The 25,657-nt window shown below is 39.1% G+C and overlaps 1 long non-coding RNA gene across 1 annotated transcript; it reads right to left on the bottom strand.

The window, feature by feature from the left end:
• Window positions 1-759: 759 nt before the first annotated feature.
• Window positions 760-25,477, bottom strand: LOC113154669. Its single transcript, XR_003298055.1, has 5 exons — window positions 25,321-25,477; window positions 20,016-20,082; window positions 10,294-10,373; window positions 4,468-4,516; window positions 760-929 (listed from the first exon to the last, which is right to left on the bottom strand). It is a non-coding gene; the product is annotated as an uncharacterized LOC113154669 (long non-coding RNA).
• Window positions 25,478-25,657: the final 180 nt, after the last annotated feature.

Here is a 25,657-nt window from a genome sequence, read left to right as displayed (position 1 = left end):
CTTTTCTTTGTTTTAGTAATAGTAATATTTGCACTGAGAAAACAATGAATGATATTGAATGTTTTTCAGACACGTTCTATATTCTCTTTCTTGATGGATTTTAAGACAAACAAGCATCAAAGTAATATCACTGTCTTTTTAAAATAAAATGAGCTATCACAGTTTTCCATCTCTCTTCTCTTGACTCTTCTAAGTGTCGTGATTTTCAGTCTCTGTGAACAGATCCAATGCGAATCACATTTCAGGGTCACAACCCATGGCTGTCTTCTTATTGAACAGCATAAGCGTTCAAAGCCGGCCAAAAAGTCCTGCCCCCTCCAGAAAACCACACTGTCTTTTCTTTATTTTCCATGATGTCTGGATAGTTTGGGGAATTCTCTCCACATGACCTCATATATTCAAAACATAATGGTTGATAACTGCTGGGATGATCTCATGGTTTAAAAAACGATACCAGCTGTTGGGTTTTCTTTCAGTCCAATGACAGGAAACGTCTCTAGAAGCAGCTGCATGCACCTTTGTTCCCAAGGGCCTCACCTGTGACCTTTCATATCATCACAGGTTAAGGGTCTCAGGGACAATGAAGCACACTGACAGACACTACTGGACTGAAAATGCCGCAGCTGACGGTCAACTGCCTCGTAAACAGTTAATATCGCACTATCACACTTCAGCAATACTGAAAGTGATGTCAATGTCACGTATATTTATTGTGAAATTTGTTACGTGGCTCAATTAGATTAACGTAGTTTTACAATACAAAAAATTAATATAATGTTAATTAAGGATACATACATACCATCAAGCAAAAATAGAGTTTATACATCATGTTTTACCACAGCTTTGTTACCGTTGTCTGTTATCGATGCCGATGCAGTCCAGCACGAAATCGCTCATCTTGACACATCAGCACAACTGGACAGGACCCCCTGTAAAAGAAGGACATAAATGTTAAAATACATATAAATGTCAGTTTTCGTAGTGTTTTTTATGAGATCATTTAATTTTTAGGGCCCTTCCACTGTCCTTCTTCCTCACATAGCCAGCGCCTCTTTTCAGTGCAGGTCTGTGCAGAAAGACGTTCAAACAAAGTGCCCCCTGCTGGCAGACAGATGGACAAAGCGTTTGAAGATAGACACACATACGCAGATGAAAATCCTCAAATTTAATGTATAAATGAGGATTTGCATATGAGATGAACATACAGCTGCCTGGCTGTATGAGTATTAAGCTCCAACAGAGAGCGGTCATGCAGTCCATAGACACGCACACACACTCGACTCTGCTTGTGCACATACATGAAACATCCACAGACAGCTGTGCCTGGAGCCGCAGACAACACTGTCGTCTTATATTTCCTACAGGCCTTGTGATTTCACAGGATTATGCAATCACTCCCCCATGACAAAGATGTTCAGCCTTGAGGGAGTAACACTGATTTACTCTTGCCCAGACAAAATAAATGTCACACAAGCTTGACACTGCAGATGCCACACGAGGAATATGAGCCAGGGTTCAAACAACTGGCACACAGCTGAAAAGCTCCATTTGCATCCCATAGTCTGTGCGGACAGTTGTCTGTCAACAATCCAGAACATGTCTCTTAACTTACAAGATTTGTCTGTCCCAGGTGTACACACATGCAGACAAACAAAACAAGGTACACAGAACATGAAGCCTTTCGCCGCCTGTGGTAAAAATTAGCCTGCCTCTCTCTGTTTCCTCTTTGTCTCTGTGCTTTGAGATATTTTCCTCTGTCCCAGTTTGATTAGCTTCTCTGCTGCTCTCGAATACACCAGAGACAAAGACCGGTGGATAAAAAACAGAGGCTAAAGGGGAGATCGAAGTGACATATTCTCATGATCAACTGTTAAAAAGAATGAAGATGAAGGTGGACACAAATGAAGGGAAGATGGCGGTTGGACGTAGTCGGTTGAATTGTTTTCTCGATTTTTCATCTGGACCGCTTAAGTCATTTTGAACTCACCATTTGCCTTTGCCTGGTGTTCCTTACATGAACACACACATGCACTCATGTGTGCACATGCATACAACAAGTGCATGGAGATAAAACAATTACGCACACACACATAGAACACAGCGCACTCTTACGATGAGTTATTGATCCGTTTTCCCCGAGTCAAAGAAAGGCATCAATTAATCCAGTAATTAAGAAAATAACGTTGATAAAACCTATCCTGCCCCATCTTCAGAGTCTTCCTTTTCTCTGAGCTCTGTACGCAGCAGCGAATAGAGAAGCAATTCCCTTCTCGCTACCCCTCCATCTCTCTCGCTCTCCTGTTTTTGTCTCTCCTCTTCTTCTTCCCCTCTCTCAGGCGCTGTCCCTGGCTCTGTTTTGTGCCTGTTTCTCTCTGCCAAGTCACATCACTAATTCTCCGGGCGATTAGAGTCCAAAGAAAGCAATGTCTATGAGACAGGTATGCCACACAGTCACACATACGCACAGTTAAACGCGCACAGACAATTGCATTGATTCCATAATCTGGTGCTGTATCAACACCCCCACATCCCCCAACCCCCAACAACAACCAACAGCTCCTCTATCTATGACCCCCTCCTTTCATAAATCTGTGTCACCTACATAGATTACACACAAACACATGAACGCACATACACACACACTCAGACACTTAAGCAAGCATGCAGTATCTCCAGCTATCGCTTTCTTCTTCTCTTGCCTGAACACTCTATCACTCTGTCCCCGCCTCCCCTCGCTCTGTCTCAGCCCTTCCCCTCATTTTTACCTCTCCCCCTCTCTCTCCTACCCTAACCCCTTATATTTTTTTCCAGCCGTGACGTCCCGTCTCGCCCATGTTGCAGCCTACGTTCACATGATGCTGTGTCTCTCTACGTGGGTGTCTATTACTCTGTGTTTATGTGTGTTTGAACTTGTGCTGCTACGTTCGTGCATCTGGAAGAGAGAGAGTGAACGTATTCAGAGGGAGCTGCTTGTGTGTGAGGTGCGTGCACGTCCTTGTGCACCGCTGTACACACATGCATCTGTGTGAGAGAGAGTGTCTGTGTGTGTGTGTGTGAAGAAGGGTGGAAACGGGGAAGAGAGGCAGTGGGGGGAGCTCACAGACGGAGGCTGTAGATTTTACACAGCATGAGGATCAAAGCCACAGCAAGCCCAAAGGTGATTAACCTCCCAGCCATTCTGACCACAACACTGCTGCTCTTCTTCTATATTTTATTAACACAACAGCCTGCTATCAGCACAATTCATCACACATCAATCTATCTACCAATGTTCCACCAATTCCCAAATATCCACTGTCCTATTGTGAGAAATAAGTAAATTGCAAAATCACATAGCTGAACTTTGTACCTTTAAAAGAAAAACTCCAACCATGTGTGTTGTGACTAATTTCAATAAAAATATTTTTTTCATTTCATTCAGATGTAAAGTTATGTCTTGGAATAGAATACAATAAACTACCAAAATTAACAAATATGTATAAAATATCAGCATTAAATGTACAAGGAGATGTAGAAATCGGGCACTTTCTCTAAAATAGCAGGTGGCAGGCAGCTCTATTGTGGCGGTTGTATTTCCTCTTGAGTTGGAACATGCAGGGGAGTCGTTTCTTTGTGTGCGTACAGAAAAGAGCAGCGCTGAGATTGCTGATATATGCTCTTTTTCCCCTCCTCGCAGGAGTACTGCAACGCAATGCGGATACTGAGTGTCTGAGCCACTAGCCAGACACACTAGGGGACAGAGGGGGGTGGGGCTGGTGGTGGGGGAGTTGTTGGGGCGCAAGAAGGAGAAGGAGACAGAGGAGGTAAGCAAGTTCACATACAGCCGTGTGTTCCAGGACACGCTTTCATTATTTGAGCATTTAGGTCACACAGACTTACATATTAACTGAGAAAGGCTTGTAAAATTAAACAAAACTAGAGGCATACTGCCGTAAACTTCATCATCTGTGAAATATTTAATTAAATTAATAAAAGTTAAATAAAAAATCAAAGCTTCAAACTGCAGATTAAATTGATCTTGATAAACTGTTAAAATGAAGGCTGATATATAAAATAAACACAATTCACACCTTCTTACAGACTAAAAAAGCCCCTGACCTACAACGAAATTACTTTAAATTAGTTCTCTAAAAGAGGATTTTCCTGTTCCCCTGGTTTTAACATTCCCAACCACATTCCAGTGTAATGTTATTCTGTGTTTTTATATGCTAAGAAAGCACAGAAACAAACTGCTATTGATGGTTGCCTCTATACCCCATTGGACTGCACCAAATAAATCAAAGAGCACTGCAGAGCAAGGTGGGTATATTGATGTCTGAATTAGCTGGACCTCGACAGCAAAACCTGATTAGTATTTCAGATATATTAGATTTAAAGTCAGTGCACAAACAGTTTTGTAGCTTGTTTTTGTGTCAATATGATTATGGGTTTAAAATTTAATTTGCTCAAGGAGAAAGGTAGAATTACCTGTCAGTGCAGCTCTTTTGTTTATCCTCCACATATTTAGTAACAGACCCTGAAAAAATAAAATGTATCATAAAAGAGACACTATAAACCAGAAACAAAAAAAAGACCAATCCCCTTATACATTATTCTATTATGTGGTTTATACTACTAAACATCCCTGATATACTTTTCTGTATTACTTTGTCACATTTAATAGGAACTGTACTGTACTGTTACATTGACATTGTCTTAATTTACTCATAGTCCTTCCTGTCAGTCTTCAGTACTTACCACTCCAAGAGGCATAAAGGGTGATTTGTGTGAAGTCTGGGTGACACCGCAGGGAAAGCTAGAAGGTTGTACAGTTATCTCCAGGCTGTTTATTATGCGAAACCATACAACCAACTACCTCACACTGCAGAGTACCGAAGCAGGGTCAACACTAGCATCTCTTCTTCTTCCATGCCGTCTTCTAATTTTTGACTCTCGGTCTTTGTCTTCCACGTCCCAGACCATCTCTCTTTTCCTTCATGATCTCATACATTCCCCACAAAGCTATGTTTCAGATGTATACTTTCCAACAATTTTTAAATACTATCTTCATCCAGTTCCAAACTAAATCAAATAAACGAGGTGAAAATTTGAATACTGGTAAATTTGAATACTGTTATACTTCTGGAGATGAAAACAATTACTTTTTTGAATCTATGCGTTTCTGTGGGCTTGTCTCCCTCTTGTGGGTAGACACAGTACACAGACCACCCCCCTCCCACCAGAGGCCAAGGCAGACCTTCACTGTCTCTGAATACAAAGACAGGCACTTAACCTGCAGTTGCTTATTGTAGGCGTCTGCCTGACCTACTTCTGCAAGTGGAGTTGGTGGAATCTTCCATATGCTGAGAGACTTGATTCAGCACTACTGTGCAGTACTTCATTGTTAATCCGAGGTTGAAGTCAAGCTTGCCTTTTGTGTTTCCATTTCACTTAAACATTAATTAAGTATTAAATGTATTTATTTTACTTTCATATTAGCCAAATTGTCGAAACCCAGCAATTGTTTCTGCATTGCCGCTATTGCTGTTACTCAAACAATGTACTTTATATTATCAAATTAGCTGCTGATGAATTATCTGGCTGCTGACAGATTGATTAATCAACTAATAATTTCAGCTCTGTGAATAGCATCATATACTTGTGCACTCCAGTAAGCAACAGTTTCCATACATTTTAGAATAAATTCAAAAATATCAGAAAAAATATCAACATGTGTCTAAAGTCACTGACGCTTTCTATTTATTAAACCAGACCACAATGTATACTTAAACATAACCAAGCTTTGTGAAAAGCTGAAACAATACCATAAGCAAAGTTTAATAGTGCTGCAGTTGCTCCAAGCAGACACTGCACTGCATGACTGGATAAAAAAGCAAATCTGTTTTTGGTGAGAATTTTTCTGAAATGTATTTACTGTAACAAATCAGTTCATTTATAATTTGATTCGCCCTTTGAAACCTTTCACTAATATAAACATACCACATCACATTTACGACACACAAGCTTAAAATACACATTTGTAAAACATGATGCCACCATTTGTAATTGCTTCTTTTGAGTCTCCTGGTTCCCCCGAAGTATTCTGTGTCCATTTTTATATGTTCTCTCTTCAAAACATAAAGGTAAGAATATCTTTCAAAAGCTATGCTTTCCTAAAGAGGCATAACTCACCTTGTGGTGGTGGATTATCACACATATAGTGAGTGTAGTGAAAGACACTTAGCTAAAGTCAAACATTGTTGTTGATGTGACGCACCCTAAAGAGAATGACACTGCTACATAGAAGCAAGTAAATGAGGCTTGGTGTTGTGTCCTTATGAAACCTAGATAGTCCAATATATAAGTTCAAGAAAGAGTGCAAAATTAATTAGGTATTTTCAGACATTAAATACAGATAAATGTAGTATTTTAGCTAGATTGTGTATATTATATATTATTATATTATTCAGAATCCAAGGAATGCTGCAGATTTCTTAGAACCTAAAAACAAGATTATAAGTTCATTTACTAAGGTACATTCATGGAAATGCCAAAATCTGTGCATTGTAGAGCAGTCTTCAGTGTAACAAATAGGATCTAATGGGTGAGTAATTGGACGATTTGGAGTAACAACACCATCCAGTCAATCTCGTTCATTATACTCCATAAATAATGGAGCACACCCACACATTCAACACCAACTAAGGTGAACTCCTGCAAAGACAGCAAATTGGCTGTTGTTAGCAGTCAGTGGCTGTGTTTTGACACCTTCCTGTGTGCCTCATGGACTCATTGATTACTTGATAGCTGCTGAGCTGAGTTGCTGCGTCTTGAATTCAGTTTGTTCAATGCACCAAAAACACAACCTTAAAGTCTTAGATGACTTGGACCTCACTGACAAAGCTCAACACAGATCATGAATAGCTGTGTTTGGTCTTGTTCAATTGCATTACAGGGATAAAAGCCTTTTGTAATCAGTCTCAACTTGTTAACTGTACCAAAGATTTACAATTTACCTTCCATTAAAGGAAAATGAGCCAACTAACTTTTAGCTTTAAAGACTATTAGTACCATATGCTTAATAGAGACATAGTTTTTTTATTGGCTAGCTTCCAAATGCAAACCCATTCCCCTTCGCCCCTCTCCACTGCCCTGCTATAGTAAAAGCCCACCCTCTGCCTACCCTTCATTTTCTTTCTTTAGCTGTCCTCCTGCCTTGTATTTGTCCTTCGTCACTGAACATTTCAGGCCTCAAAATCTTTCACAACTTTTTTTTCTCAGGCAATCTCTCTGTTCATGCCAACTAAGTCCCCCCTTTCATCCCCTTGATTCCACTCCTCCCCTTTTTAAACCTCTCCCACCATCTCATTCCCAGTCAGATCACGCATGAATGCGGCATGGTTGTGCCAATGCCAGTTCTTTGCCAATCTGCCTGGGTGTGTTTGTGTCTGGTGGGAAGTCCCTGCATTGGAGGCCTGGGTGGCATATAAGCCCGAAGCCTGGCTGGTGTCGGGTCAGGTGAAGCTTTGTAAGGATTACAGTTCGCCCGCTTGAGTTAACGAAAACAAATTAATTATATTGAGCCAAAGTATAAATCCAGGTACACCTAAATTAACCAAAACGTTAATAAACCTGAAACTAGTGGAAAACTGGTTGTGCCCCAAGTGCGCCAAAGTTAATTATAGTCACGTCACTACATTTCTATAATACATATAGTATTGTATTGTTATGACATTTTCAGTTTAATTATTTTTATGAAATCTGTCAAAAATGTTTTGTTGTCAAACTTGTCACAGTGTCCAAAACAATAATTACTGCCAGTTCTTAAATTGCAATATTCTGCTTATGTGATTCCCTCCAGTAAAGTTTATATGTAAATCATTTTTTTATTTAATTTAAGTTGTTGCTATCACATCTAATAATGGCTTTGGGCATATGGATTATCACGCACATGATCATGATGTCCTAATCTTGCAATAGCTGTGTGATAACATATTGTTTCTCTGTCATTACTGCAAAGATAATTAATCTTGTGTTTTGAGGGAATATTCATTCATTGCATAAGATTTATGAAAACCGGCGGAAGTGGCTTTTCCATTAAGGCAACAAAATCTCTACAAACGTTCAATTTGCTAAGGTTTACAATTTTGATTCATTTATTTAAATAACATTGAAGGCACACATTTCAATGGAATAATTATATACTGTGTATAAAGCAAGACTATTTATTTTCAGAAATATTATTTATGGCATACAATTTGGCATCTATGCAGATTTTATGTTTATGAATATTCTATGAAATTAGTTAAAATATAATTGATTTAATTTAACTGTGTTTCTCGTTTTCACACAAATTAAATGTAATGTATGGCAATTTTGCATGGAGTCTACGACACAATCTCAAGATGGCACTGGTGATAACAATAAGCATGATACTCTGCACTCCCCAAAACTATATTAAATACATAAAATTTATCAACAAGATTGAACAGTGAACAACAGTGGACAGTGAAAACAACCCTTATTGTATTTTACGTGTCAAACAAAACCGAAAACTGAATAAATAAATGAATAAAACTGAGTAACTGACCAAATGGAGAGCTAATTAATGACAGAAAACTACTCAAATCAGGCACTCATCTGCCTCACAATAAGACATTTCTGTCAATTAAATAAACCATTATTCTTAAAAAAAAATAAACAAAAACTATTTCGACTCTGTTGTGAAAGACAGAACAAAGATTTCATGTGACTCTCAACCACTCATCGTCTTTGAGAAGTGACGCACATAGACAACGGCACCATCCAAACAATGTAAGGGAACAGAGGAGCAAAATCTGCCCAGTGACAGCAAATAAACTGTTAACCGCAGCTATGAATCTCCTGGCAAGTGCCAGCTCAACAGGAATGCAGGTCTCAGGCAGTGGTTCTCAAACTCAAAGCCAAGTACCGCTGCCGGTCCAGTCAATTTTCCAGAGAGGCACACACTATTTAGGAAAAAGCTATTCTAATTCATTTTATAGTAAAAATGTGAATATAAACCAAAGTCAAGTAACAGAAAACAAAGGTGACTACTTTATAACTACCTAATAACTAATACATAAACACGCAAATGAATATATTAAATTTCCTCAGTGAATTGATATTTAATTTTAGCGTAGTCTACAATGCCATTATTACTTTGCCAGTAATATTAAGAAAGAAATCATTTACAGTCATTTACAGATCGGGAAGACGACTAAGATTACATGCGTCCCCTCAAAACTGGATCTGAGCCTATGTGGTGAGGACTCGCACCCGAGATCTCTACAGACGTTAATGCACCTCTTCAGTCAGATGATAGCTTGGTGCAGGGCTACGATAAGTACCTGCTTCTCACAAACCATAAATTATTAGCTCTCTCAAGATAGAATGAGATTCTGTAGTGCAATTTCTCCCAAACCCTCCTTTTCACTCTCCTCGTACCTTATTTACAAAGGCAGAAATCGTTACCATGGGAACACACTACTAGGCAACCTCAGTGGCTTGGCATGATGCCCAATGGTTGCTAGGGCACTGTTGTCTATGGCTATTGGGTTGTGTGGGCCAGTATGTGTGTGTGTGTACATGATCTGTGTGTTGTTGCTGTGTGAGAGTAGGAGAGGCAGTATGTCTATATTTGTGTGTGTGTGTGTGTGTGTGTGTGTGTGTATTCACAAATGTGTCCAATGCACACAGCATGATCTTCACTAACAATTTAATGTTATTACATAATGAGGGCTTTTATATGTGCCCTATTTGCAATTATTTAAAATAATGTGAACAATTTAAATTGGTTTTCTTTTTACTGGTTTGAATCGGTGGGTGACTGATGGGAGGCAGATTTGTTGGGTAATAAACTCTAATTTTTGTTTCTCTGTGTGTGCTGGTCAAAGAGAAAGAAAGAGAGAGAGGGCAGGCCTGGAAGCAGTTCTGCGAGTTGCAAAATAATGGCTCCTAGATTTTGTCTTCTTTTAGCAGGTTTGATTTTCAGGTGTGATTTCTAACAGTTCAGAAGGAGCATTGATAGGAGCAATTTCGCTACAATAAGGATTGCTAATAAAAACAATATTTATGATAAAAAACAGATAAAAGGGACAGGAGGACATATAAAGAAACGATCAGAGAAGTAAAAAAAGCTGAGAAAAGTTAGTGTCTCTCTGTAAAGCTAGAGCTGACGTTCTCCATCACTAGCTCTGATCTCTCAAGCTTTCTACTCTCTCTGTCATTTCAATCAAATTAAAAGAGTCTTTGTTGGTATAAATGGGAAGAAACAGATGTTGCAAAAGCATTTACCTCACAACTGGGATTTAGTCTGAGGTTTTTCCCATGGCTCTCTTCTCAGTGGGGGGCTTCTATGGTTGACCACGACATTCCTGAAATCAGCAGAGCATCATGCAGATTATTAGCATACCACAGGATAGGAAAGGGAACATCAATAAGCACACTTAGCCATGTAGTTGGGATAAGTAAATAAATAAAGTCACCCATCAGACACAACAGACACAACCTTTTCTGGTTTATAACTAGACCACATAGTAGCAGTGCCATTATAAGAAAAAAAAAGATAAAACTAAACCCTGGACTCAATTATGAATGAACACTACAAGATAATTAAATGATAATGGACCAATCCCTGATTGCAGATGAAGCACACGGCAGCAAAAATAGATTAATAGAGACACATGCATTTATTACAGAAGACGCTTCAAACATTGTGTGCCAAGTCTGAAATAGATAACAAAGTGGAAGATAATGGCAAGAATGGATACTTTTCCAACAACACAAGCAAGAGGGTGATAAAGCAGAAGTGGTTAAAGACAATGGTGCTGAATAATACATTAAAAATGCCGGAAAATACAATCCAGCATCATAAATAATGTGGTAGTGAGCCAAACAAATGCAATAATTATGACACTGCAACACAACAAAAGTGTAGCTTTTGTGTTGGTGTGTGCTCAGTAATGCCCACAAGTTTATATACAGCATATATGGGTCTGTGTGTTCCAATCTGCATGCACTTAAGGAGCATGAGTATCGTCTCCAGAGCATCTTATCTAATATTATGTAGAGCAAGCACAGCGTATCCCCCTAGCCTCTTTTCCCCCTGGCCCTTTGAACTCAAGCCACTGCTGGAGATGCAGTCTGACTGAGCACAGCATGTCCTGAAAGGAGGTCAGAGGGCAGGACAAACAGTCTGGTGTCATGGCAACTTGATACCACCAACCAAAAATTTGGAGTGGCTGGTGGGGCCTCAAGATAGGTTGGTCAACCTGTCACAGCGTACTGAAAACAGAAAGCCACCACTAAAATGATGAATTAAACATTAGGCCTTAAAGGATCTATTAATGTTTGGGAAAAAGTATTTCTCAAGAAACAACTGTGAGTTGATCCTAGTGACATAATTTATTAGTAACATATTTTTATTGCTACAAGTCGAAAAGCACAGGAAAAAAGCATCAATGAGCCACATTTCTGCAGTAGATGATATATTAATTAATAACCAGGAACACAATCTCTATAGCTTATTTTGAGTCAACCCTGCATACATCATTGTAGCATAAATAGTTGCTAGCACATTTTGATCGGCAGCTGAAAATTCTCACCACATTAAAGCAAGAAGCCACAGCATCCAATTCTAAATGTAAGTTTGTATATTGGCTTCTAAAAAGACTAAATATTTGTGATAATTGTGTGTCATTATAAATATTAAAAACAGCATTTTGATGTGTGTTAAGGCATCAAATTTGCATATTACTCAAACTGGATTTCCTGCTTAGGGAGACAACCCAGCCTTTATGGCATTCGTCATGATAAACAAAATATGCAATAACATGAGTAATAATTACTGAATATATTACCTATATGCTGATATATTTTATTTTTCTACAAAAATAAAATTGAGTTTAGGGTCTGTGCTTTTAATACCACATATTTCATTCTAACATTCCTCTATATGTTATCACAGTCTTCCGAAAGCCTTAAACTTGATTGATAAGACTATGAATGGTGTTCAAGATATACACAACCACTGCAACAAATTACATGAGGCTTGTATACATTTCTAAACAACAACTGAAATCCTTTCATTTGTTATACTAATGACTCTGAATTCAATTCAGCAAACCTTACACATGAACTGCAGCTGTAATTGTGTCGCCTGCCTGTGCCAGCCCTAGCCTGTCTGTGTTTTCATCTCACTCCTGAAGTGTTGGATCAATACGAAATCTAGACCTCTCTAAACCTTCAAGCTTTTAGCTTCTGGAAACTCTCTAGCCTTTTTTCTGTCCATAATTGTGCATGTGTGAGTCTTGCACGAGGTGCGCATTTGCTACATCTGTACAGGAGCATGTGTGAGGCTTGTGTGAGCATGGTGTGTGTCCTTGTGTTTGTTCAATGCGGCAGAGGGTGGAGTGGCAGATCAATAGGAAACAAATGAATTCAGATCAATATGAAGCCAGGGAGTGAAGGAGAGAGAAGGAGAGATTGAAAGCGAGTGAGTGGGGTGATGCACCACACAGGAGGAGGAGGGGTGTTGGTGGGTTGGAGGGGGTGATGTGTTACCAGCAGCACAGCAACTAACTGTACACTTGGGATAGACCACTCATTTCTACAGTCAAAACCTCAGTGCTTTGAGGTCACTGATGGTTAAAATGGATGGTTAAGCGAGATAGAGAGAAAACAGAAAATTACACGAGAGCAGTAGTGCTCTGGAGAAAACCCTGGCATCCTGCGTCACTGGTGGTTTAGCTTTGATGGACAGTAGTAGTGATATGACACTTGACAGTTTTTCTTTTCTTTATATTTCTATGTTCAATCTCACTGAGACCATTTCCACGTTAAATAAGTATTTTTTGTATTATATATTATACAGCATTTGTTGTTCTTATTGTACTTGTTGTATTTTATTTATTTATCTTTGCAGAAAGTTGCCCTGCTTTTTCATACTTGTAATTCTGGTAATAATCAACATCACTAACATTCTTTTTACAATAGAGTACTTTAGTACTATTTGTGAAACTGCTCATTTTTTACACCACTCTGGTGACAGTAAGAGCTTTGACTATTAATAAACAAACCTTGATCTAAGATCTTACAGCAGCAACATCTGCCAGTGTATGCACACAGCAGCTGTAGTAAAAGTGAACTTTGACCCTTTTGCTTCCATTCTGCACCAAGATGACACATTTACTTTTCACCAAGCATGATAAGATTAGAAATCTCAGGCTAGCAAAGATTTAATCCTAACTTTTCTATTTAAACTTTCAGTTGAGTGACAGTATTTACAGTCATACATGCAAGAATATAACACATTCAGATTGAAAAGGGTTAAGACTTATTTTCAATTTCTTATTATTTTATTGCAAATTTCAGTAAATCATACTATCAAAGAATTTTTTTCAGAAGGGCTGTAAATTGTTGTTGTATGACAATTTGTTACACAGCGTTCATTTCTGGGAAAAACTGTGTTCTGTACATGAGGCATCTGTCCTGGAAGAGGGATCGGTCTTCTATTGCTCTTCTTGGCATTTTCTTCACGTTTTTATCAGTTAAATAGTTTTTTCTGGTGGGAGTCTTACTTTATCCACTTTGAGAATCGAAGGATATAGGATGTCGCTGTGGAAGACATTGTAAATGTCACATTTGATTTAATTTTAGTTGTTTTTCTTTTGCTGCATTGATCAGTTTGTTTGTATTTTCTCTGAAAAGTGCTATATAAATAAAAGTGACTTGACTCACGTCTCACCTTCCCTCACTGTCTGAAACTGCCATGGCTTTGGGTACTTGGTGGCATGTCCAATGAACACACAAACAATCATGCACAGATTGAGACCCATGATGTCAGAGCTAAATGATTTATGTTCATTGTCTATTGGTTATTTTCTATATAGATTGTTTATGTCTGTAAAATGTCTATTACAATTTCTATGAGCTCTTCAGCTTTCTTCACTGTCCAAACAGTAATCTCCAGTGCAAACATATTAAGTTTGCAATGATGTGAAACAGGGAAAAGCTGAAGATTTGGCACTTTGCTTGAAAAACAACTGAAATGAGTCATTGATTAATCAACTATTTGGATCAGCACTGTTTGTGGGTTTGGTTTGGTTTGCACTCAGAAAAAAAACTTGATTTGGATTTAGTTATGGATTTCTCTGAATTTCTGCCTAACTGATCCTCTGGTGAACACGATAAACTGGACTTGTCTAGACTGCAATGGAGTTCAGCAGGTATTTGATTATGATATTTCTGTTGTTGAGAATATGATTTTGAGTTGAGCAATACAGTGTCACTAACATGTTCTTGGTCTTTGGTCTTTATGATAGTTGTTAAGTAATTGGGGCGTTTCTACCAGCTACATAGGTCTACATCCTTTTTGCTCCATGTCTATTCTAGTACTCATTATCTCAGGTACAGTTATTGGCAACATTTATACAATAACAGAGATGCATTTTCCACCTATGCTGAAAAATATCTGAGATTCTTTTGCTTTGGAGTATGGCTTTGAAATTGCAAACAGGACTGCTCAGCTTTGTGTATCTGCTCCTCTCGCGGCTGTGAGATCAAAGAATCAAGAGCCATTTGGGAGTTGGAACTGAATGAGTCTTTGAAGTGATAGTGGTGAAAACAAACACAAACAACAGAGTGCTTGTGAACGGGCACTCTCCACTTCCACTTCCAGCTCAAGGTTTTGTGGCTCTTGAGATGGATTTCAGTGATAAATACCTCTATTAGCTCTAAGTGCAGTTTCTATGATGCCTTCAGCTATATTGTTTAATTGAAGAGGTTCTTTAGCGACTAATTTCTCAGAATCCACTAGTTAGCAGTGGGGACTTTCAGTAGGTTTACTTGCATTTAAGTAACCTGGTAACTCAGAGTTTGTTTGTGTCTTCTCCACTGTCCCATAGTGCTTTCTCAAAGGGGGATTTGTTCTTTTTTATTTTACAATTTGCTAAGGTCTTGACCTTACTATGTAACATGTGTAAAAGTGGACTGAATTGAAATATTTAAGTGAAATCAGGTTAACCCCATAATTGGGAAACACATTTATGTATGTAGAAATTTCCAATTTCCAAATTCCACATACTTGCAGCAGACCAGTAATCAGATTTCTTCTGTATCTCAGACTTATTGACGAAGCACGGCTCACAGATTTTAACTGTACAGTGGGAGATGATGATGCTCCAATGGCATAAAAATCAGCATTCTCAGGCAGAAATCAATCTGGACAAATCAGGTTTCTCTGATCTCCTACTCTGATTACAGTAACCATGCTTCACATATACATGAACGGTACAAAATTAGCTTGCTGAAGAGAACCAACTACAACCAGGTTACTTAAGTGCTTGTAAATTTTGTGAATACTATTACACATTATAAGTGGCACAATGCGGAGTATGATGTTAAAATTGGCTTCACCCAGTAATTCTGTAATCTGGCCACAGGACCAGTTGGCTCCCTCGCTCAAAGGAACCATAGTGCTGATAGGGAAGCACTGCTATCTCACCTGTCCAACCCAAATTTAATCCTGATGGTTTCTAATCACATTAAACATTTTTAAAAAATGTGCTGACAATGTGACAAAAGGATTTTTTGTAGTAAGTCCGTTAAATGGTTTCATCATATCTGTGGTTGAGATTTTTTGGGTGGGACAGAAAAGAAGCTTGATGACACACTACAGCCAATAATAAATTGAACTTATAAAACCACAGTCAAAATCCTATGTCTACATTGCTTATACCTAAAACTCCAGCCTCGTTATGCTGCCTTTTTCAACCATATGTTGGATAACTTACTAGGTCTGTTATTATATTATTGTGTAATATTTTAGTTTTTCCATTATTAAGTTCTATAATAGCCCTTAAAGAACAGCATTTCCTGTGAGCCGTAGGTGTTTGCAGGCTAAACATCAAATCTTGACAAAAAAGAAGAGTCTACATGTGATTCAACTGGTGCCAGTAGGCTGTACCCAGTCAATCTCACAGACCTGTGTGGAGAAAAATGTCTGAAGCAGCGAGCTTAGCAGTTCTTCAACTACATCATTGTTGCTCATTTCACTGTTGCTGAACTCGCACTATCATTTTCACCTTTGGCAATTTCACACAGTGAGTAAAGTTGTGTGACAGTGACCGTGGATTCAAACAAGATAAAGAGGGAGGCAAAGATAAAAATGTATGTTAAGTGCAGAAGAAACGGTCTCGAGTGAGCGAGACGCACTCTTAAGTATTTCAGCTAATAACTTTTTTTTTTTTAATCTCATGATTGTGTGTCCATTTAAAGTAACACAAAAGAGGGGAAAGCAGCAATATCCTTAACATATTTAGGAGGATAAAATCAGTAAATATATGACTTTAGTGTCAGCATTCACTTTTCTTTTTTTACTTGTAAAAGACCTATTTGTATTTAACCTAAGTGATGGAGAAAAAAAACTATAGAGAGTGCTACAGAGACAGAGATACCTGAGGCAGTAATGTAGAACATCAACTCCAACCAGACAGTCTGTATGCAGAGGCAAACATCACCATGTCTCGCAGCTTATCTTCATCTCTCTCCTCTTTGATTTGACAACCCGCCCCCCCACCACGTCTCTCGGCCTCTCTCTCTGTCCCCCTGAGCTGTGTTCTGTGTGTTCCATCCCTGCCTCTCTCCATCTCCCTGCCTCTAATGTGCTTTGGCGTGTGTTACCCACGGGTGCTTGCGCAATGCTGCTGCCATCCTAAAGCCGGGTCAGGGGGGCAGCTGAAGCGGCACGATGCCGTCTGTGACATCATCAGTCACTGCTATTACTCACGTCTCACCTCCCCTCACTGTCTGAAACTGCCAGGGCTTTAGGTGCTTGGTGGCATGTCCGATGAACATACAAACAATCACACACAGATTTAAACCCATGATGTCAGAGCTAAATGAAAAATAATTTGAAAAGCTCCAAATACAATTTGGAGATTTTTGTTACCTAAAATAGATTTGTCTCACACACAACTGAGACTGAAATCTTTTTAGTAAAGTTTACAGAAATGTACTTCATTACAAGCAATAATTGTGTCCTGCTAGATAACTTAACTCTTTCATATTTTTATAAAAATAGTCCCTTCATCTAATAAGTCAGTTGGCCAGTTTAAATGGACTACAAGATCCGCATGCTAGTAAAGTCAGTAGATTAACGGAACAGTCATATGGTGCTCTGTCCAGACACATAGTATGCTAAATAAATCTTCTCTAATCTCTAATAAATCTTACATGCACAACATGTTGACACTGCAACTAACAATTATTTGGACTATTTAATGTTGAGTGATTATTTTAATGTTTGTTTATTTTTGAGATCATAGTTGGTGGTTACTAGAGTGTATTATATTAGGAGATGTTTTGGCCTTGTCATTTATGTAAATAGGGTGGCCAAAACAAAAACACATTTTGATATAATAATATACCCAGGTGTGTATGTTACAATATGCATATACAATGCTTAAGCAGAAGTAATAGGCTTGTAAATAAATGGTAATTTCATTATTGAAAACGTATATACGTATAACATTTACTCATTAAACATTTAATCTACAAAAGTGGTGAAAAATCCCAGAGAAGAGCTAACATGTTCAAATGTATTTTTTCACCAATAGTGAAAAACCCAAAGTCATTTGATTTACAGTAATGTAAAATAGAGAAAAGCAGTAAATCTTCACATCTGAGAAACAGAGACATGACAGAACAGTTAATAATTTAGCATGACAGAACAGTCAATAATTTAACATCATGATGAATAGTTGATGAACAGTGAGGAAAAAGGTATAGAATAGCTCAGATGGTGTGGTATGTTGTCAGTCAAAGAGAATGGTAAAATAATTTTTACACTGCTTTACTTCTCATGTTCATTATAAATTCCTGATGTGGGAAACCATGAACATCATTCACCCAAGTAAAGCAAAAAAAATACATAATAAAAGATTTGAGCCATATATTCCACATGTAATTCGGTTTATGAATGGCTGTATTATACAGAGGAACAAGGTAATCTCCAGATGTGTCTCCCAGTATCCCTCCCCATAAGGCATAAAACAGTGTAAACTGTACATCTTTGAACCTTGCACTCTTCCTGGAGCATGTGTGCAATGTTCAGACTGTGTCAAATTGCCACATCTGCCACGAGCAAAAACACACATGTACTAGGGGGTCTGTCTCTCACCCCTACTGTCAGCCAATGAAGAGGTGAGATTCTGCAAACTCAGTTACTCAGAATACAAATAACTGGTATGAAAGCCCTCAGCCTGTGTGTGGGAACACAGCATATAAATCATACATGACTAGCACCACCAGGTACCGTATGTATTCTACAGCATTAATAAGCATACCAGTGTGATATTCACAAGCATACAGATACTGCATAGGTCTGCGTCTTTTTTATCTTTCTCCCCTGCACCCCCAACACATCCTCCTGAAAGCACCTGCAGCACTGAGCTCAATGTGGCAGACAGACAAAAAGACAGAGAGGTAGTGACAGGCTTGATACAAAAAAAGATACAAGGGTGAAGGGTTGGAGAATGGATAAATCAGAGGACAATGACAGAACAATGACATTTGGAGTATAAATACCTAAAGCCTTGAATATTTGAAGACGCCAGCGATAAGTGCGTTGGGATGAAATGAAGTTTGGTAAAAAACATGATGCAAAGTAGGACAGCAAAATAAATAGCATGAATGAAAGACGGGCAGATAGATTAACTAAAGGAGACACACAAGACAGAGACAGACACAAACAGAGCAAGCAGGAAGAACAAAAGATGAATCAATAAAACACAAAAGAATGTAAGGGGAGAAGAGAAGGACAGACTTAGAACCAGACAGCGAGAGAAAGTCGGGCGGGCAGAATTAGAAAAAGATAGAGAAGGGTAACGAGACGGAGGCTCATGGTGGCAGTGCGCATGCTAAAATAGGTGGCAGACTCTTGTCAGCTCATTGCCCTAGTCGCAGAGGACTGAGGAATTCTCCGTGTCCGGACACATTCCTTCAGTCCTCAGACATTAACCCATGCCACACCATCACACTGTACTGCAGTCGTTTGTTTCGCTTCCTGTCACTAACGTGACATAAATTACAACAATTTTCAATATACACGTAGTATAGATGCCATACAATTCATAAAGCAGCATTCTTATTTTCCTTCTTTAGTGGGCGCTATGAATTATCTAGAAATCAAAAAAGCTACCTGCAGTATATCGGACTTACTGACTGTGTAGGCAAACTGCAGCAAAACTCAGAGCAAATACCTTTAAGAATAATCAGAATATGAGGTGTAGTGCACAACTCAACCAGCTCTGAACTGATGGTCTGTGCGCTTGCACAGAATGTGTGTGTATATGTGTGGACAGGGCCCTGCAAAAACACATTGTGAAAATATCAGGGCAAGAAGGGCTCTATTGTGTCACAGAGGCAGAATGTAGCTCTTATTCTCCTGCTGCTGGACCGGGGGCATAGGGGTGACATCAGCACAAAGACAAAAATGTAACGCGAGGCATCTCCAAAGCTAGCTTCAAGGCTTGACCACAGGCCTCTCTTTATACCCTTAGTCTCTGGCTTTTCAACAACATCTGATAATAGGGACATGACCAACAGATGACCCTTCCACTTGTTGCTTACTAAGATAAGTTACAGCCAACACTGTTACACAAAACTGACTCAAACAGGCGTGCCAGCAAAATGAGTGATTGTCTGCCTGCTGTATTCACATATCTGTGAGGTTAATCATGACAGAATGACTCAGGGAAGAGTAATTCAATTATTCTGATGGTGCATCGACGTTTCGATCGGGCCACAGACTAAAATGGCTGACCAAGTGTTCCTGACTGTTGAGTGCCATTAAGCAAAAATCTGGTCAGTACATCACCTAATTTTACACAAACCTATATAGATAGAGTGAATTTTGAAAGAAAGATCTGCTATTTATTATGGACCATATGGTATATGTGTTAAAATAAATAAAAAAAAAAAACAAATAAATAAATTAACAATAAGTATTTCCTTACCTGATAAAAATCATTAGACATCTTCAACTGACATCATCAATAGTGGAGGATATCTTGGATGCTGGATCTGAAAAACAGAAGTAAATTGTTCACAAAAACAGGTAAATCAAGATATGATTATTTGATACAATGAATGAACAGATTCTGATTCTGAAAAATTTATTTAACTGATAGAAAATAAGATATATAAAATATAAAATTTCGGTTTCCAGCAAATTCAACAGCACAAATTCAAACCTGCTAAACACAATGGTAGCTTGCATGGGAATTCCTGAGGTCTGTTTGATCCATTAATGTATGCTGCGGTTGAATGTCATCAATAATGAATGAGACACACACAAGATTCATGGGAATGGCAATGGACTTTCATACCTTGACTAACTGTAACATACTGTCTGAACACAGGCAGTCAGATGTAGCCTAGTTGTAGGTAGGCTTATCTTAACAGAGCAAACTATTTTTAAGCAAATCCATTTTTAGATTAGGGGCTTTCAATTAGAGATGAGTAAATTATTTTAAGTTAATTCAGGATATATGAGTCTTCAACTTAAACAGGAACAGAAGAAATTACACACAATATACATAAGATTACTAAATGAGGCAAACAGCCAGTTTGCTATAAGTGAGGTTATTTTACTTCCTCAGCCTTTAGGTGTCAGGCACTTAAAGCCCATATGTGTGAATACTGCAGAGGGGGCCTCTTCCCCTTTAAGGCCCAGGTATTCAAGAGTGTGTTGACCCTGCCAGTGAGTTCATACCATAAGCAGACCCATATAGCTTCTCCTCCAGAGCCCCTGATCACGAGCCCGCTGAGTTGCCGCCTCAGTTATGTAAGATTACATAACACCAGGTCTGTCTGAGTAATATTTTATAACCTGGGGGTCTCACTACATTGGCATTATCAAAACCCCTTAGGAATGGGATCAAAGGTACTAGGCAGGTTTGACAGCATAAAAGTCAAATCTGAAAACAAATAAGAGCAAGTTCAGGGCTATAAGGTGATTTATTTCTCTTAACCTTTTCTAAGTCTTTAGCTGGCAAACATGAATACTTGGTTACTAAAAACTATGACATCAAAGATTTTCTTTTCATTTTCTTGAAAGCTACAGTGGAGGTCAAGGAGAGGTCGAGTCCACAATGATACTGAACAAGCGTCCACCTCCCTTGGCTTATCATAAAAAAAAAATCATACTGTCTAGATATACATATCAAAATTCAGCATTTATCTAATAAATACATATGAATTAATAGAGCACACATTTAGATTCTGAACATTATTAAAGAACTAGGCCAGGAACTGTTATCTAACAGCATCTGCTATACAATTAGCTTCTTTCTTCTTATCAACAGTATTTCTCTGCTCTGTCTTTATCAAAACTTTTTTAAGATCATGTAGTCAATCATAACTTCAATAACCTTGTTTCCTACACAAACAGATGCTAAACGGATTTAAACCTGACAAAAATTACAGAAACCAGCACTAAGAATCAAATGGTGTTTCAGAGCTTATCTTTAACACATTCACGCCAATAAAGAACATCAACGAAGGAACACACACGTATGCACTCCCCTCCGAACGATACCAGTGAATAATCTCGGATACAGATAACAACTGTGGCAAGTGATAGAGAAAATATGGGCCGTGATAACAGGAGGCTATGTAAATAAAAAACAGAGCAGGCAGATTAAAACAGGAGAGGAAATAAAGGAAAGGAAAGAGATTCCAGGAGATATCTGAGGCTGATACCGCCAGAGAAAAGTATATACAATGGAGGATACAGCAGACGAACTGCAAATGGACGAAAGCACACTTGCGGTTTACATATCATATTTTTATGTCTACTACCCATTATACTTACAGTGCAGAACAATGAATTAATGTAATACCCTACTGTATACATGTTTGCATCACAGCTTTGCACCAAAGCTTCCGTCTTTACCTGTAACCACATCAAACAAAAGTAAACTCAACCAAATACGCAGATTATAAAAATGACAAACTTGTTGAAACTAACTCCAGTATGTTACTTAGCTTAGACACTGGAATAAATTCATCATTATCATTTGTTGACACCAAACTACATCTTGGGAGGGCAGATTTTGTCTTTACAGGCGGACCAACAGATAGATTGGGGATACCCGGATGAACGGATGGAGGACAGAAAAGGGGGGAAGCACGAAGGGAGTAAAAATCTAATGAGAGAAGAAGAAGAAGAAGAAGAAGCCCCGCCATACTTACAGTATTTTCACGTCTGCGCTTTTCTTCGCTTTAACACCTTTACTTTCATTTTATAACTAACAACATCACACAATCATTCCCGAAACATGACTGTGCAAATCCATGCATGTATAACCAGGGGTAACCGTCTGCTACTGCCGGCTCCCTTAACTCTAAATCACACCCGAATATACTTACACACAAACATGCATAGACACACATGACTAATACGGATAGTTACACATACAAATGCACACACCCTGCCTTCTTCATGTACTAGCCTCCCATGCATGGGCCCCCTAAAACTGGATGCACTCAGTGATCCCTTTTCAAAGCCTTAATTTAAATGTGAGCAGATGTAATCTATCAAGGAGACGCAAAGAGAACAGTGATAACCCACAATAAAAAAGGAGGAGAAGGAGAAAAGACAGAAAGACAGTGAATGAGGAAAGTGAGGTGGAGAGCGAGATGGGATAGACAAACAGGATGGAGGGATTAGCAACCTAGGAAACACATTTTTTCAAACAAGAAAAAAAAGAGGACAGACAGACATGAAGCAGAGACGAGGCAAAGGAGAGGAGAACGCTTTAGAGAAGACAAGGAAGACAGAGAGGATGCATGTATGGAAAGGAAAAGGACATGTTCATACGGTATACTCACAGATGAATGAGAGGATGACTGGAGAAGTGATGAAAAATCATGTCAAAAAGCAAAAATCAAGGGCGAGCAGAAAGTGCGAGTGCAAATTTGGAGAGAAGTCCAGTTTCGTCTCATTCTGGAGTTATGTTTTTTCTCCTTTTTCCCGCAAATTTGACAATTCCTATCCATCCATACCTCCTTCCTAAGTCTATCCCCTACTGGTCCTCCTTCTCTTCCCTTCCTCCTCCCATTTTTCTTGCCAGTGCCGGTACTCTTTCTCCTGCCTCTCTGTCTTTCTTTTTCTGTCTTTCTCGCTTTCTCCTGCAGACCATGCTCTCCATTTTCCCCTCATTCTTCGCCTCTGTCCACTTCATTTGTTCAATAATCGGACATTCTTTTCCTTTTCTTCAACCCTCTGCAACATAGGCATACACCTTAAAAAAATGTTTCTAAATACAAGTCAAGTTTTTTGCTATAAAAACGAAAATACTGCAGAAGAACAGAAAAAAACTGTTTACAGGAAAGGACAAGCGGTTTGTGGCATGCAGTATAATGCAGGAACAATCCACGGCCTGCGTATTTCAGAGGCGCCATGCATGGTAGGGGTGAAGAGTCTATGTGGTGGTGCCTCACATGGGGGCATAACCAAAACCAAAGAGTAAAGCAGAAGAAAAAGAAGGAAAAAGCCAAGCTTGCTGCAGTCAGTCTCCAGTGAAAGTGGATAGTAAGCGCGCGTGAGGGGAAGGAGTGGGAAGTAGTCCGGGGTGTGTGCATGTGAGGTGGGAGGAGAGAGAAAGGACAGCCAGCGAGAAGAGAGAGAGAGAAAAAGAGAGACTGGGGGTTCATGGAGAAATATCCAAGAGGGAGGGATAGAGGAGGAGTGTGTCAGTGGGGAGAGGAAAAAGGAGGAGGCAGGAATAGGAATACATTTTTTTTCTTTTATACTTACGGTATTTGAATTTTGTGCTCCCCACCCCCCATTTCAAGGCTAATACCTTCTCTTTCTGTGAGAAGAAAATAGAGAGAAAGAAAGAAGAAGAGAAAGAGCTACTGTGCGCTTTGTCTCCCACCCCTGCCGTTTCTTTTCCTGGTTTCCTTTCTGCTCCGACTCTCCTCTATTCAGCCTTTTTTCTGCACGTGCACTTGAACTCTAAATCCTGCCTGCTTTCCCCTCCCCTGTCTCTCTCTAACTGCGCATCTGTGCGTCTCTGCCTCTCTCTCTCTCTCCTAGGCAGAGGCTTGAAATAGTGCTAGCAGGCAGGACAGAGCAAGCGGGAAGGAAAAGGAGAGGGTGAGGGGGACAAAAAAGGGGAGAGAGATGTTGAGAGGGGGGAGGGGAAGAAGCTTAGGCAGGCTGACACGAGAGCACAGTGCTGCTCTGTGTGCATGTGTGTGCATGAACATGTCTACACATATGTAATTACACATTCATCTATCTTGGCTTTAGATGCTCATGATTATACATGATGGTGGTAATCCGCATATGCTGTTAGTCTACATAAAAGACAAGAAATATGTGACTTTTTGGGGCCAAGGATGAAATAATTAAAACACCTGTCTTTTCAGCAATGTATAGTGTCATGCTCTGCTTAAAACAACAAACTAGAATTAAGTAAGGCTCTGGAGACACTAGTCAATATAATAAGTGCTGCAAGGGGTGACTTTAATTACTCCACCTAGTTGTTTCTCAAGTACAAAATGGTCACAATCAATGACAGGGTCTTATTTTAAGCTATCAGGTCCAAAAAGTGTACAAATATGAATATAAATGAAAAACTCAAACGTTGTATTTATTTTTAAATTGATTTTATATTTAAGCAATAAACCCTAAATCTACAGAACATTCAAACTATATAAATAAGATCTGTGGATTTTTGGGTAAATGTAAGAATAAGTAATAAAATCTTGCTGTGTCATTTGTAATTATCAGTATATAAACACATAAACTATATGGACAGCTGAAAAAAAAAATCTACATTAAACAAGTAACCATTAGTTGCAGACATGAAACCGATTTGTTAACTCTGAATTTCAATTCACATGTTTCCTATATTGTGACAGATAGCCATAAGGAGGACTCAATGAAACATGCTGCAATTACTTTTTTCTATTTATAACTATAATATGTTGTCAGGGATGAAGGCAAAGGGATGAGAACATAAGAAAGTGGTCGCAGGTCACAGGAGAGGAAGAGAGCACTGTGCTGAAAACGTGATCATGTTGTTTTAGACATGACTTTTTTGGTTGCTTACAAGCTACAAACAAAATCTGTATATTCATTGTGTTTATGCACAACAGTGTATGTGCCATAATCTATTTAGATGACAGAAAAACTGGATAAAGGACGGCTCCCCACCACCATTACCCTAATCAGAGCCACATACGTGCTGTACTTGAAGGAATGAAACCCTTAATGACTGATGAAAAATCAACCTAAGGAGTACTAACCCTGCCCTGGCAGTGTCTTCCTCGCTGGGGTGCTTCCTCCTCGCCTGCTGACTGCAGCACCCTTGGTGAAAAAGCCTGTGGGTCTGATGAAACCGAGAAGTGGGACGGGGATGTGGGGAAGGCGCCACGACACTACCCTCTGCTGGGGTCCTGCGGGAATAGCTCACACCCTGCAACATCACGGTGGAAAGGCTCGATTTCGACCATGTGTAACCATCAGTCACGTTTATAAAGCATAACGTGTGTTGAAATTAGAAATGGAAATGATTTGTGGTGTTTGATGGCGGAGTTAGAAGCCGCTGATGAGGTTTAGGTAACGTTATCGTGCTTCCCCGAT

Source organism: Anabas testudineus, chromosome 11 (assembly GCF_900324465.2).
Source record: "Anabas testudineus chromosome 11, fAnaTes1.2, whole genome shotgun sequence".
Taxonomy (NCBI): Eukaryota; Metazoa; Chordata; class Actinopteri; order Anabantiformes; family Anabantidae; genus Anabas; species Anabas testudineus.
Note: the sequence above shows the minus strand (reverse complement) of the source record. Positions and strands in the feature narration are given on the sequence as shown.